The sequence below is a fragment of the Saimiri boliviensis genome, chromosome 17, assembly GCF_048565385.1.
Source record: "Saimiri boliviensis isolate mSaiBol1 chromosome 17, mSaiBol1.pri, whole genome shotgun sequence".
NCBI lineage: Eukaryota > Metazoa > Chordata > Mammalia > Primates > Cebidae > Saimiri > Saimiri boliviensis.
Genome location: NC_133465.1, coordinates 2,102,789 through 2,118,128, shown reverse-complemented (window position 1 = coordinate 2,118,128; position 15,340 = coordinate 2,102,789). Strand labels below are relative to the sequence as shown.

Below are 15,340 nucleotides of genomic sequence, written 5' to 3'. Positions count from 1 at the left end.
TAAACATGATCTCATTTGAGCCTCACAGAAATCCTGGAAAGTAGCCAGGGCAAGTACCTACATTTTACTCATACTTACGTTGAAGTTTGGAGAGGTTATGTGACTTCTCATGGTTATACAGCTTGTAGAAACAGAACTATGATCCAGATATTTTAATTACTTTGCAAGTGGGTTATAGGTTCCAAGCAATTATAGGTTTCGTACCTATGTGTACCTTGATCCATACTTTCTCAGGGTAATTACCGATTAACAAAGACGAAACATGAAGTACACTTGGAATGATATGGGGTTTTGTACTTAGCCAGCCCTTTTCTTGGCACATGAAGAACTATACACTCACATCTTCTTTTAACGTTCATATTTCCTTTCAATCTCTAGGTTGGACAAGCTGCTGCTGCTGCTAACTCATCAAACCCAAAAAAAGCTGCAGGGATCACTGTTATCCACCAGACATACTTCTGAAAAGTTCTGCTGTCTCACACATTGAATGAATGATACTACACAGTCATTTCTCTATTAATATGGGCAGATTCTTGCCAATTTTACACTCATATCTTCAGCAGGGACACTGCAATCAAACGGCACTTCCTGGTTAATGAAGGGAAAGCATAGGCTTAGCAGTGTTACCCTTATGCCCCTGTGTGAGCCACAACCTTCTATAATTCACTTCATACAGCCATCAAAATGGATATCTTTCCATCCCCTCAAATGAGAACAAAAAGCCTTCCCTCCAAGCACTGTGAATGAACCTTATTGCTCTCTTTGACGGAAGACTCAAACACACCCTCCAAGGAACAAGGCAGCTGTTAGTATGGCACAGCTTCCAACTCCTCTGTTACCTTAGCCGACTTCACGCTCACTGGCTCTCAACTAGCTTACAGTGGGACTCCTGCTCTCCCTGGTTGACATTTGTAAGATTTTATAGTTTCTGCCACTACAGGTACCTATCAACACACTGCTGAAGGGAACAACCCTGCACATTCCAAAAGTCTTCCTCATAAGTTATCCCCAAGGGGTTCAGGGACTACAGACCATCAGTAGCCAAGTGAAGTCTTCTGACCATCCAGAATTTCTAAAGTAGCTCTGACATTATATCATACTTTAATAGACAGCGGCATACCTTTTGGACAAGGGTTCCAGAGCAAAATAACTACGATGATGCTGTTTCTCACAGGAACATAGTTATGAGTCAAATCTAAGCTGCTTCAATAAGAGTTTGGTGAGAAAGCTTGCTGATCTTGAATTAATGTTCAGGTGAAAAAGGAAATGTCAGGAGGAATAAGTCAGGATGAGGCCAGGCTTCTTTTCCTAAGTCTGAAACCATTTCAGTTCATTTTGGTGAAATGTATCTGTTTTGAAGTAATTCTGTTTTCTTAGTTCTCCGGTTTAAAAAATATAAACTGTACCCTTCTTTCTTTCACTTCAAGTGCTATCCAAAAAGTGATTATCAAAACAATACCAACAGGAGAAAATCTCACCCTAATGCTCCATTTAGTATTCAAGTTCAGGCCGGGCGCGGTGGCTCATGCCTGTAATCCCAGCACTTTGGGAAGCCAAGGCGGGTGGATCATGAGCTCAAGAGATCGAGACCATCCTGACCAACATGGTGAAACCCCGGCTCTATTAAAAAATGCAAAAATTAGCTTGGCATGGTGGTGCATGCCTGTAGTCCCAGCTACTCAGGAGGCTGAGGCAGAAGAATCACTTGAACCTGGAGGCGGAGGTTGCAGTGAGCCAAGATTGTGCCGCTGCACTCCAGTCTGGTGTCAGAGTAAGACTCCATCTCAAAAAAAAAAAAAAAAAAAAAAAAAAAATTCAAGTTCACCCTGGAAGAGACAGAACAGATATAAAGCATGGATAATGAGGACATGTTTCAAGAGTCCCTAAAGAACCCCTGGGCCAAGAGTGGTGGCTCATGCATGTAATCCCAGCACTTTGGGAGGCCAAGGTGGGTGGATCATCTGAGGTCAGAAGTTCGAGACCAGCCTGGCCAAGAAGGTGAACCCTTGCCTCTACCAAAAATACAAAAATTAGCTGGGCATGGTGGAGGATGCCTGTAATCTCAGCTACTGGGGAGGCTGAAGCAAGAGAATTCCTTGAATCCAGGAGGTGGAGGTTGCAGTGAGCAGAAATCACAGCATTGCACTCTAGCCTGGGCAACACAGCAAAACTCCATCTCAAAAAACAAAACAAAACAAAAAAACCCTCTAAATTTCCATTGAAAATATGATAGATAGGCCGGGCGTGGTGGCTCAAGCCTGTAATCCCAGCACTTTGGGAGGCCGAGGCGGGTGGATCACAAGGTCAGGAGATCGAAACCATCCTCGTCAACATGGTGAAACCCTGTCTCTACTAAAAATACAAAACATTAGCTGGGCATGGTGGCGCCTGCCTGTAATCCCAGCTACTCAGGAGGCTGAGGCAGGAGAATTGCCTGAACCCAGGAGGCGGAGGTTGTGGTGAGCCGAGATCGCGCCATTGCACTCCAGCCTGGGTAACAAGAGCGAAACTCCGTCTCAAAAAAAAAAAAAAAAAAAAAAAAAAAAAAAAAAAAAAGAAAGAAAATATGATAGATAGAGAGGAAAGAGCACTGAGGTTGGCATTTGGATGGATGAGTTTGCATCCTGCCTCTGATCCGCAATGTTGCCTCAAGTTTATTTTGCCATTTATGACTTAGTTTGACCATAAAATAGGAAGAAAAAAAATGCCTGCTCTTTCCCAAGACCACTGGTGAGGATGATTAAAAGTATTATATACTTAGAAGCTCTTGGTCCAAAACTAATGCCTACATGCATCCTCACCCTTCCCAGCCTCATCCACCACTGACTGACTGTCCCTTAATCCTGAAACACGAGATTTCCCAGGAGAAAAAAACCTATGGCAAAGTCTACATTCATCAACTCTTTTGCAAGAGTGTAATTGGAGGCTGGGCACGGTGGCTCAAGCCTGCAATCCTAGCACTTTGGGAGGCTGAGGCAGGCAGATGGCTTGAGGCCAGGAGCCAGGAGTTTGAGACCAGCCTTGACAACATGGTGAAAACCTGTCTCTACTAAAAATACAAAAATTAGCCAGGCATGGTGGTGGGCACCTGTAATCCCAGCTACTCCAGAGAGTGAGGCATGAGAATTGCTTAACCTGAGATTGTACCACTGCACTTGGTGACAGAGCAAAAAACAAACAAACAAACAAAAAAAACCCCGTATAATTTGGGTAACATTTGTAGTGACTTTATAGAAATTAACAGACAGAATCAAAATTATTTTGCTTTGGGGACAATTTGTTTCCCCTGACAAAGCAAGACCCCTCTGAGGATTTTCTGACTCCCTAATAAGTTAAAAACTTCAAGGCCCATATTCCCTTGCAAGTGAAGATCTTTAAAAACAGAGATGAGAGAGATGGCAAAGGCGAAAGAACTCCAGTGTGGGCTTTGGGATGTGGACTTAAATCTGCACATCACTTCAGAGTTGGGCACCATTTCTAGTGTCACCATTGTAGACCAAGTTATACACAACTTGACAAAACACTGTTTCTGTGGAAGTGCCAATTATTCATGTAAAATTATTCGCTGCTTCTTCTTTTTTTTTTTTTTTTTGAGATGGAGTTTCACACTGTCGCCCAGGTTATAGTGCACTGTTGTGATCTCAGTTTACTGCAACCCCTGCCTCCTGAGTTTGAGCGATTCTCCTGCCTCAGCCTCCTGAGCAGCTGGGATCACAGGTGTGCACCACCACTCTTGGCTAATTTTTGTATTTTTATTAGAGACAGGGTTTCACCATATTGCTCAGGCTGGTCTCGAACTCCTGACCTCAAGCGATCCACCCACCTTGGCCTCCCAAAGTGCTGGGATTACAGGCGTGAGTCATCCTGCCTAGCCTTACTCACTGTTTCTATTGCAAGTTCTTTCTTATTAAGCTATTAAACTTTGTTTTTATAATTATTAATGTACATTCTCATTATAAAAAATTTTAGAGGAGAGAGATCCAAGATGGCTGATCACTAGCAGCTCGGGATTGTAGCCCCCAGTGAAAGTGCAAAGAACGGGAGGACGCCACACCTTCCCATGAATTATTGTTGCTCACGCACCAGGAGATTCCCAGCGGCGGAGCCCCACGGGTCGCCAGCGCGACTCTTGTGACCGGCGAGGCGGTTTTGCCGGCGCCTTGGAACATAGGTTCTTGGTGCAGAGTCAGAAAAGCACCATCAATCTTAACGCCGATTTAGTCGGCGCAGTGGGTTGTTCAGATTTCGGCGCTAAGAATCAGTAAGTCGGACGTCCACTCGGAAACCCAATTACAAAGACAGTAAATACAAAGACCACAGATGGATAAATTTATAACGAAGGGAAGAAAACAGCCAAAAAAGGCTGAGAATACCCAAGATCAGAACGCCTCTCCCTCAACAGGGGATCCCAGTTCCTCATCAGCAACGGAACAAGGCTTGATGGAGAACGAGTGTGTTCCAATTACAGAAGCAGGCTTCAAAATGTGGATAATGAGAAACATCTGTGAATTAAAAGAACTTGTTTTAAACCAATCTAAAGAAACTAAGAACTTTGAAAAAAGATTTGACGAAATGTTAACAAGAATACACAATTTAGAGAGGAATATAAAAGTGAATTGATGGAGCTGAAAAACACAATACGAGAACTTCGCGAAGTATGCACAAGTTTTAACAGCCGAATTGATCGGGCAGAGGAGGGATATCAGAGGTCGAAGACCAACTCAATGAAATAAAACAAGAAGACAAGCTTCGAGAAAACAGGATAAAAAGGAACGAGCGGAGTCTCCAAGAAATATGGGACTATGTGAAAAGACCTAATCTACATTTGATAGGTGTACCTGAATGTGACGAAGAGAATGAATCCAAGCTGGAAAATATGCTTCAGGACATTATTCAGGAAAATTTTCCCAACCTAGTAAGGCAGGATAATATTCAACTCCAGGTAATACAGAGAACACCACAGAGATATTCCTCAAGAAGAGCAACTCCAAGGCACATAATCGTCAGATTCGTCAGGGTTGAGATGAAGGAGAAAATACTAAGGGCAGCCAGAGAGAAAGGTCAGGTTACCCACAAAGGGAAGCCTATCAGACTCACAGCAGATCTCTCAGCAGAAACCCTACAAGCCAGAAGAGAGTGGGGACCAATATTCAACATCCATTTCTTTTTTTTTTTTTTTTTTTTTGAGACGGAGTTTTCGCTCTTGTTACCCAGGCTGGAGTGCAATGGCGCGATCTCGGCTAACTGCAACCTCCGCCTCCTGGGTTCAGGCAATTCTCCTGCCTCAGCCTCCTGAGTAGCTGGGATTACAGGCATGTGCCACCATGCCCAGCTAGTTTTTTGTATTTTTAGTAGAGACGGGGTTTCACCATGTTGACCAGGATGGTCTCGATCTCTTGACCTCGTGATCCACCCGCCTCGGCCTCCCAAAGTGCTGGGATGACAGGCTTGAGCCACCGCGCCCGGCAAGAAAAGAACTTTCAACCCAGAATTTCACATCCAGCCAAACTAAGCTTCACAAGTGAAGGAAAAATAAAGTTTTTTGTGAATAAGCAAGCACTCAGAGATTTCATCACCACCAGGCCTGCTTTACAAGAGCTTCTGAAAGAACCACTACACATAGAAAGGAACAAACAGTATCAGCCTTTCTAAAAAATACCAAAAAGAGCATCAATATAACGAAGAATTTACATCAACTAATGGGCAAAATAGCCAGCTAATATTAAATGGCAGTATTAAACTCACATATATTATTATTAATTCTAATTTTAAATTGACTAAATCCCCCAATCCAAAGACAGACAGGCAATTTGAATAAAAAACTAAAACCCATCAGTATGCTGCATCCAGACCCATCTCACATTCAAGGATACACAAAGACTCAAAACAAGGGATGGAGAAAGATTTACCAACCAAACAGAGAGCAAAAATAAATAAATAAAAAGCAGAAGTTACAATTAAGCAACAAAGATCAAAAGAAGCAAAGGACATTATATAATGATAAAAGAATCAATGCAACTACAAGAAGAGCTAAAGATCCTAAATATATACACACCCAATACAGGAATACGTAGATCAGCACCACATCATATCAACTTAGAAGTTTAAATGAAATGTTGGTTGGCTCCTTGTTTGTTATTCTCTTCCCTCATTTTCTTTTATATCTCCATTATTAAGGACAATTATAGGCATACCCATATTTAGACTGCATTCTAGCCCGGGCAATAAAGCAATACCCCCATCCTCTCTCCCTCTTCCTCTTTCTCTTTCTTCCTCTTCTTTATTCTTTTTCTTATTAAAAAAAAAAATGTTTAAAGAACCGAAAATCAAGAAAAGTAGAAAAGTATAAAACATCCCAATAGAGAAAAAGGCAGAGGACAGGCAGGAATTTCATTAAAAAAAAAAAAAAAAAAAACTCAGCTATAGTGGCCATTATTTAATTGATGTTAATTTAAAGTTATACAATGTTTTCATTAAAAAAAAAAAAAGAAATAAAACAGGAAGAAAATACCAGAGGTAGCAGGGGTAGGAGGCATGGTTGCTTTAGACCAACAGTCCCAGGACCTTTTAAGGAGAAGGAGAAATCTCAGGTACCCAAGAGATGTGGGGATTCCAGGTTCCCCCCTGAAGAATATGGCAAGGTTGGAGATGGGGTTGTTGCTCAACAGAATTGGCAAGTGCCTACTACCTCCTTAGAACAAATTGAAGTGATAACACAGCCAAGTGGGTTCTCACTGGTTGCAGGCAAGGAGCGTTAATAGGTTTGGATGTTTGTCCCCACCCAAATAACCTGTTGAAATGTCATCCCCAATGTTGGAGGTAGGGCCTGGTTGGGGGTATTTGGGTCATGGGGGCAGATTCCTCATGGCTTGGTGCTGAAAAAAAAAAAAAAAGAATTATATTGGAGGGAAGAAAGAAAGGAAGTAAGGAAGAGTCCTGTGGAAGTAAGCTAAAATCCTCCCCTGTAATTAAAAAAAAAAAAATTTTAGAAAATTCTCAAAAGTATAAAGAATAAAAGTAATACCTAGTCTCTCTTCCCAGAGATAATCATTAACACTGGTTAATATGCAATCAGTGGCTACTACATCATGGTGGCTCACACCTATAATCCAAGTGCTTTGGGAGGCCGAGGCGGGTGGATCACTTGAGTCAGGAGTTTGAGACCAGCCTGGTCAACATGGTGAAACCCTATCTCTACTAAAAATACAAAAAAGTAATCAGGCATGGTGACAGGTGCCTGTAATTCCAGCTACTCAGGAGGCTGAGGCAGGAGAATTGCTTGAACTCAGGAGGCAGAGGTTGCAGTGAGCTGACATCACACTACTGCACTCCAGGCTGGGCGACAAAACGAGACTCCATCTCAAAAAAAAAAACAAAAAAAAACCAAAAAACAAAAAAACAAAAAAAACCAACAAAAATAAAAAACTCTCTCTCTTCTTGGCTAATATATTACTACTACATTTCCAGAATTTGTGTTTATTTTCAAGTTTTAGAGGCAACTAGAAGCTGTTCCATCTTTTTAAAGGGTCAATGTCACCCCAGTACTTTTTGATAGACCCAAAGATTAAAATAGATAGTTGCTTAGGGCAAAGAAGACACATTCAAAAAAACTTCAATTTAAACTTTTTAAGTTATTGCTGAATGACATTAAGTAAACAGCCATATTTGTGTGTGTATTAAAAGCATTGCTCTGTTAGATAGAAACACTTAAAATATACAACAGTTGGGTGCAGTGGCTCACACCTGTAATCCCAGCACTTTGGGAGGCCAAGGTGGGTGGACCACCTGAGGTCAGGAGTTTGAGACCTCCCTGGACAACATGGTGAAACCCCACCTCTACGGAACATGCAAAAATTAGCTGGGCGTAGTGCCAGGCACCTATAATCCCAGCTGAGGCAGGAGAAGCTGAGGCAGGAGAATTGCTTGAACCTGGGAGGTGGAGATTGCAGTGAGCTGAGATGCACTCCAGCCTGGGTGACAGAGTGAGACTCCTTCTCAAAAAATAAAAAATAATAAAAATAAAATATAGAACAATTTTATATCTGTGTTTTACCATTACTTCATTTTTTAGATATACCCGTAATCTCAAAAATCAAACTAACCTGGGATTTTGGAGCTCTGAAAGGCCTGAACAAGACATGAACAAACTTCCTTTTCTGTGCCCCAGGCTAGTGCAATGGTGGTTTCAGTGGTGGTACTGGCCTTAACCATTATTTCCTCACATATCCCACCCCTTTCTATTAACATAGGACTGTCCGGCACTGTCCAGCAGATTCTGACTGAGAGCACTTTTCCTATGTCTATGTCTAGAACTAGCCATTTTCCAAGGAAGAGTTGCTACATGTACTTATGACTAAAGGCCAGAAGAAATCCTTTAATTTTTTTGTCTGCCCTGGACAGGTTGAGGGTCCTATGATCCCTTCCTCCCTATCCCCCGGATACTCCACTCCCACTCTCAAAAAGTATTCCATTTTCTAGGCCGGGCGCGGTGGCTCAAGCCTGTAATCCCAGCATTTTGGAAGGCCGAGGCGGGTGGATCACGAGGTCAAGAGATCGAGACCATCCTGGTCAACATGGTGAAACCCCGTCTCTACTAAAAATACAAAAAAAAATTAGCTGGGCATGGTGGCGCGTGCCTGCAATCCCAGCTCGGGAGGCTGAGGCAGGAGAATTGCCTGAACCCAGGAGGCGGAGGTTGCGGTGAGCCGAGATCGCGCCATTGCACTCCAGCCTGGGTAACAAGAGCGAAACTCCGTCTCAAAAAAAAAAAAAAAAAAAAAGTATTCCATTTTCTGAGTTGACACAATGGCCCTCAGGTTGCCTTGAATTACTAATCTTCTTATATGTACTTACTGGTTCTTCTGCTTGAAGCCCAGTATCTGTGTTAATTTCTATATCTCTGTATTACTTTGTATCAACAAAGCACCATGGTCATAGTAGATACTAAAAATATTTGTTGATAATGTCATACCACCAAATGGATAAGCTAAGGGTAGCATAACTGACTTTCTAGAAGAGAATGAAGAAAGCTTTATTTTTACATTGAAGTTGCTATTAGTTACCAGTAAAGGGTCATACTATGTTACTAACACTTGAATTCATCTCTTTAGACTTATTTTCTCTCACATTTCGTTATTTGTTCCTTTTTTTCTTCCTCTTCATTATTACACTTTTATCTTTCCTTATTCAATGACCCGACTTGTCAGTGAGCAAATTCTAAAAATGCCCCTTAAGCTGAATTTCTAGTGAGCCTGGATCCATGTTTATACTGAAATTTCAGATCCAGAAGGTCTTTCCCCTACCCCACCCTCCTTCACTTGGTGCAGTGCAGCAACAGGTGCGCCTTGGGCTGTAATTCAGGAACTTTCATTGGACTCTTGTCAATTTGCACCATCCAGCGGCTGAAATTGCTAACTGCAGCCTCTGAAAAAAGGCAGTGGGCATGAATAAAAAAATGTAAAATAGATGAACAAATCATAACAAATGTGAATCCTGTTCTCCTGTTCCAAGGGGAAAAAAGTTACTTACAACAGTCAAATGTCATCCTATTCACTAAATTTTAAGATGGGATAGAGAATGATACGTTTACAGGCTTAGTGTTACAGTCTCTGCAGAAAAAGATGATGTCCAGAAGACTCTCTAAGGATTAACTCAGGATATTTTTGCTCCCTGATGTACTAGAAAAGAAGAATAAACAGTGTAGGCTATAGGATAAAGTCCTTACTGCCCTCTTGAAGAACCAAATATTCTGCAGAAAAGACACTGAATTTGAAGACTGATAAATTATACATATGATTACATCAGATAGCAGTTCATTTCTTCTACAGTGAGTATTCTTGGACGTGTTTATGTCTAACATACGCCAAGGAGTAGAATTAATAGGCTATAGTTTACATATATCCTCAACATTGCTAGACTGAATATAGCTCTCTAAAGTGGTTGTACCAAGTACAGTACCATACAGTAAAGACAATACCCATTACTCCATTTTTTCTCTAACTTCAAAATTTAGAATTTAAAAATGTTTGCCAATCTGATGTCTGTGAAGTAATGTTATTGTTGTACATTTCCATAATATTTAATAGTGTACATTTCCATATTTAATAGTGTGGTTGAACATCTTGGCAAGTATTTATTTGCCATTAAGTTTTCTCTTGCTTGCTCATAACCCTTCCCTATTTTTCTTTCTTTCTTTTTTTTTTTTTTTTTTTTTTTGAGACGGAGTTTCGCTCTTGTTACCCAAGCTGGAGTGCAATGGTGCGATCTCGGCTCACCGCAACCTCCGCCTCCTGGGTTCAGGCAATTCTCCTGCCTCAGCCTCCGGAGTAGCTGGGATTACAGGCACGCGCCACCATGCTCAGCTAATTTTTTGCACCATTAGTAGAGAAGGGGTTTCACCATGTTGACCAGGATGGTCTCGATCTCTTGACCTCGTGATCCACCCGCGTCGGCCTCCCAAAGTGCTGGGATTACAGGCTTGAGCCACCGCGCCCGGCTCTTTTTTTTTAATTACTTTTTTTTTTTTTTTGAGACGGAGTTTCACTCATCACCCAGGCCGGAGTGCAATGGTGCAATTTCGGCTCACCGCAACCTCTGCCTCCTGGATTCAAGTGATTCTCCGCCTCCTGGATTCAAGTGATTCTCCTACCTCAGTCTGCTGAGTAGCTGGGATTACAGGCATGTGCCACCACACCCAGCTAATTTTTGTATTTTACTTTTGTTATTTTATGTTATTTATTATTATTGTTATTATTTTTGAGAGGGAGTTTCACTCTTTGTCACCCAGGCTGAAGTGCAGTGGCACAATCTCAGCTTACTGCAACCTCCGCCTCCTGGGTTCAAGCGATTCTCTTGCCTTAGCCTCCAGGGTAGCTGGGATTATGGGTGCCCAACTCCACATCTGTTTATTTTTTCTATTTTTAGTAGAGATGGGGGTTTCACCATGTGAAACAGGCATGTGCCACCATACTGACTGATTTTTGTATTTTTAGTAGAGACAGGGTTTCACCATGTTTGCCAGGCTGGTCTCAAACTCCTGACCTCGTGATTCGCCCACCTCAGCCTCCCAAAGTGCTGGGATTACAGGCGTGAGACACTGTGCCTGGCCTGTGGTATCACTTTTAATTAAACTCCTCTAACTCCCTCCCTCTGTTCTAGAAAGAAAAGAATCTGATTCACATATCCCTGCTTTTAATGAAATCCTTTCACTCAAATGAACTCATTCTTCCTAGTAGATTAATTTTAAGCCTTTTATCTCTAGCTACAGATAATAATAATAGCTAATATTTGATGCACATTTACTATGTAAGAATTAAAGTCTTTGCCTTCTGCTAAAGTAATGTTGGGAAAACAAGTAGGTTGAGGGAGCATATCATTGACCTGAATTCAGAGGAGCATATCCTCTGAATTTGTCTCACCATACACTCTCTTGCCTCAGTTTAATCCGCATACAGTTCTCCAAATTGCAACCAGTTTTTTTGAGATGGAGTTTCGCTCTTGTTGCCCAGGCTGGAGTGCAATGGTGTAATCTTGGCTCACCGCAACCTCCGCCTCCTGGGTTCAAGTGATTCTCCTGCCTCAGCCTCCCAGTAGCTGGGATTACAGGCATGTGCCACCACGCCCAGCTGATTTTGTAATTTTAGTCAAGATAGGGTTTCTCCATGTTGGTCAGGCTGGACTTGAACCCCCGCCCTCAGTTGATCCGCCGCCTACCTTGGCCTCCCAAAGTGCTGGGATTATAGGCGTGAGCCACCGTGCCCGACCTATAACCAGTTTTTCAAAATACAAATTTGATTTTGTTACTCTTCTGCTAAAAAACTTTCAGTGACTTGCCACTGCTATCAGGATAAAGTCCAAAACCCTCAAGAAGATTGCCAAGACCCTAGATAATCTGCCTGCCTGCCTCCCTCCAGTCTCCTCTCCCCCACTCTTCCCCTTCCCTAGCTTCGGCGGCAATGGACTAGCTGCTTTCCTGCCAGAACAGTCCTATGCCGTTCTGTCTGCTTGGAACACTGTTTCTACTCTCCTCCCCACTTCCCCTTCTTCACTACTGTTAGCCTGTTTAACTTTCCACTTTTCTCTCAGATACTGGCTCAACAGTCACCTCCTCAGTCTGCCCTAACCTCCATCAGGTTTCTCTACTGTTTTATAGTGTTAATTTCCTTCACGGTATTCATCTGTTTGTAATTATCTATTTCTGTGGTACTTCATTGATGCCTGTTTCTCTTATAGGGAAACACTGAATCTTACACTGTATTTCTAGGCCCAGGGCTATGTCTCACATTTTTGTAGGGACTTAGTAAATACACACCCTTAATGAAAAAAACAGACAGATGGGGATTGGGCTGGTCCTCTTCCCAGAATCTCTTTGCTTCAAGGTTCCAGATATCAGAATTTAGAAGCCATTTTCTAAGTGCCCTTTCTTCTTTTACCATGAGTCACCAGGTTACTATTAAATACTACGCCTGACCTTTATCTCACTTTATCCTTCGAGGTAGTTACAATTACTAACTGCATTTTATAAAAGTGGAAATTGAGGATCAGAAACTTGCCCAAGGGGTCATAGAGCTAGTAAGTGGCATAACTAGGATTCTGACATAGGTAGGTAACCTCGAAATCTCCATACTCTTAACCACTATTCATCACATAAGCTCTATCTATATCTTTCATTGATGTTTCTGTTGAGTGGTTGATATCTTTCTTATCTATTTCTAGGAGTCGTGTGTGTGTGTGTGTGTGTGTGTGTGTGTGTGTGTCTGTGTGTCTGTGTGAAAGATGGGGTCTCACTCTGTTGCCTAGGCTGGAACACAGTGGCATAATCATGGCTCACTGCTCTAGGAGCTCTATAAGATGATCAGCTCTTTGTGACATGCGTAGCAAACATTTTTCCATTTAAATTTTAACACAGGATTTTTTTATTTGCTGCACAGAAATTTTGAGTTTTGTGCAGTTGAATTATTAACCTCTGTTTCTATGCCTTCTGAATTTTGAGCCATAGTAGGAAGATTTTTGCTTCCCTATGTCAAAATTATGTAGGAATTCTCTCACTTTATCTTCTAGTACTTTCATAGTTCTTTTCTTTTTCTTTTTTCTTTTCTTTCTTTTTGAGACAAGAGTTTTGCTCTGTTGCCCAGGCTGGAGTACAGTGGCGCAATCTCGGCTCACTGCAACCTCTGCCGCCCAGGTTCAAGCAATTCTCCTGTCTCAGCCTCCCACGTAGCTGGGACTACAGGTGCCCACTACCATGCTCAGCTAATTTTTGTATTTTCAGTAGAGATGGGGTTTCACCATATTGGTCAGGCTGATCTCAAACTCCTAACCTCAGGTGATCCACCCACCTCGGTCTCCCAAAGTGCTGGGATTACAGGCGTGAGCCACTGCACCCAGCCTTTTTATTTTTCTTTAAATATTTAATTCATTTGAAATTAAAATTACATGGCAAGCACCATAACATTTCCCTTTTTTTTCAGGGCCTAAATGGTCTTAATAATGCTGACTACATTCCACCTCCCGCCCTTACTGCTACTTCTTTCTCTTAAATCTACTTCTCCCTTTCTGGACTAATAGGCTCTTATTCTGTGTCTTACCTATTGTCATCCAGGTAAAACACAGAAGGACATCCTTCCTTGCTTCGTCTTTTTCCATTCAATGAGTTCAAGCAATCTTTTTTCTATCAATCTCTTGCTCACTCCCTCATATAACTGACCCGAATGTCTCCCTTGGCTTTTTTCCTTTTTTCAGACGGAGTCTCGCTCTGTCACCCTGGCTGGAATGCAGTGGTGGCATCTTGAGTCACTGCAACCTCCACCTCCCGGGTTCAAGTGATCCTCCTGCCTTAGCCTCTCGAGTAGCTGGGATTACAGGTGCTTTCCACAATACCTGGCTAATTTTGGTATTTTTAGTAGAGACGGGGTTTCACCATGTTGGCAAGGCTGGTCTCAAACTTCTGACGTCAAGTCATCCCCCTGCCGCGGCCTCCCAAAGTACTGGGATTACAGGTGTGAGCCACAGCGCCCAGCCTCCCTCGGCTTTTGGATCCACCCAGTTGAATAGTGCCTGTATATCCTACAGGCACCTCAAACTTGACCTATCCAGAAGAAAATCTGCCCTTTCCCCTTCATGTCTGTGCTTTGCCCTCTGCTCTCTCTCTCCGGGTGAGCAGCATTAGTATCCACCTAGTCAACCAAGCTGGACATCTGAGGATCATCTCTAATCCCATCACCTTCCTCTCTTTTCTCCCCCTAATTAATTACTTCTTAAATAACTTAAATCTGTTTCTTCTTCCTCCTTCCCACTCCAGTGATTTTCAGGCCCTCATGATCTCTTACTGCTAGAACTCTAGGCTTTTTTTTTTTTTTTTGAGACGGAGTTTCGCTCTTGTTATCCAGGCTGGAGTGCAATGGCGCGATCTCGGCTCACCGCAACCTCCGCCTCCTGGGTTCAGGCAATTCTCCTGCCTCCGCCTCCTGAGTAGCTGGGATTACAGGCACGCGCCACCATGCCCAGCTAATGTTTTGTATTTTTAGTAGAGACGGGGGTTTCACCATGTTGACCAGGATGGTCTTGATCTCTTGACCTCATGATCCACCCGCCTCGGCCTCCCAAAGTGCTGGGATTACAGGCTTGAGCCACCGCGCCCGGCCCGAACTCTAGGCTTTTTATCTTGCCACTTGTCAATCTACACCACTGGTTGGAAAGATAAAGCCCAGATTAGCACTACTCCACAATTCAAAATTGCTTCACTGGTTCCCCATAGCCTTATATATAAAGTACAAAGCCCTCTATAGTCCGATCTCTACCTGTGCAAGTTACTCTGCCTTAGGAGGGGCCTTCCTCTTTCTTGCTTCCTGCAATCCAGTCACAAAGAACAACCCAGCCATGCTATTTCATACTTCTGGGCTTTATGTAATTTGTTTTTTCTGCTTGGAATTTCCTCCTCATTCTTCTCCAGGATTTAACTGATCACATTATAGAATTCTACCACTTAATTCTCCCTAAAATAAACTAATCTCTTCTTGGAGTCCTTAGTATCTCTAGCCCTTCTCTCTTACAGCACATATTACCCTGTATTGTAATGATTTGTGTGCATATCTTTCTTCCCAACTGGACAGTGAGTTGCCTGTTGAGGGCACATTATTAGTGTTTGAATCCCTAGTACTTGGCATAGTCCTTGGCCTATAGTAGGACTCAATACTTACTCAATAAAGGAATGAACAACTAAGAGTCCTCTAGAAGTTTCAAGCAAAAGGCCTTGGTGAAAGTTAACAGGCTATCAAAAGGCCTCGCATGCTATTTTACAGGCTTAGAAACCCAAATTTTCCACACAGAGAATACCCCCTTA

General features: G+C 42.4%; 1 protein-coding gene across 13 annotated transcripts in view; it reads right to left on the bottom strand.

Moving 5' to 3' along the window:
* ACACA (acetyl-CoA carboxylase alpha) overlaps positions 1-15,340 on the bottom strand; it is a 328,649-nt gene that overhangs the window by 308,257 nt on the left and 5,052 nt on the right. The window lies entirely within an intron of this gene.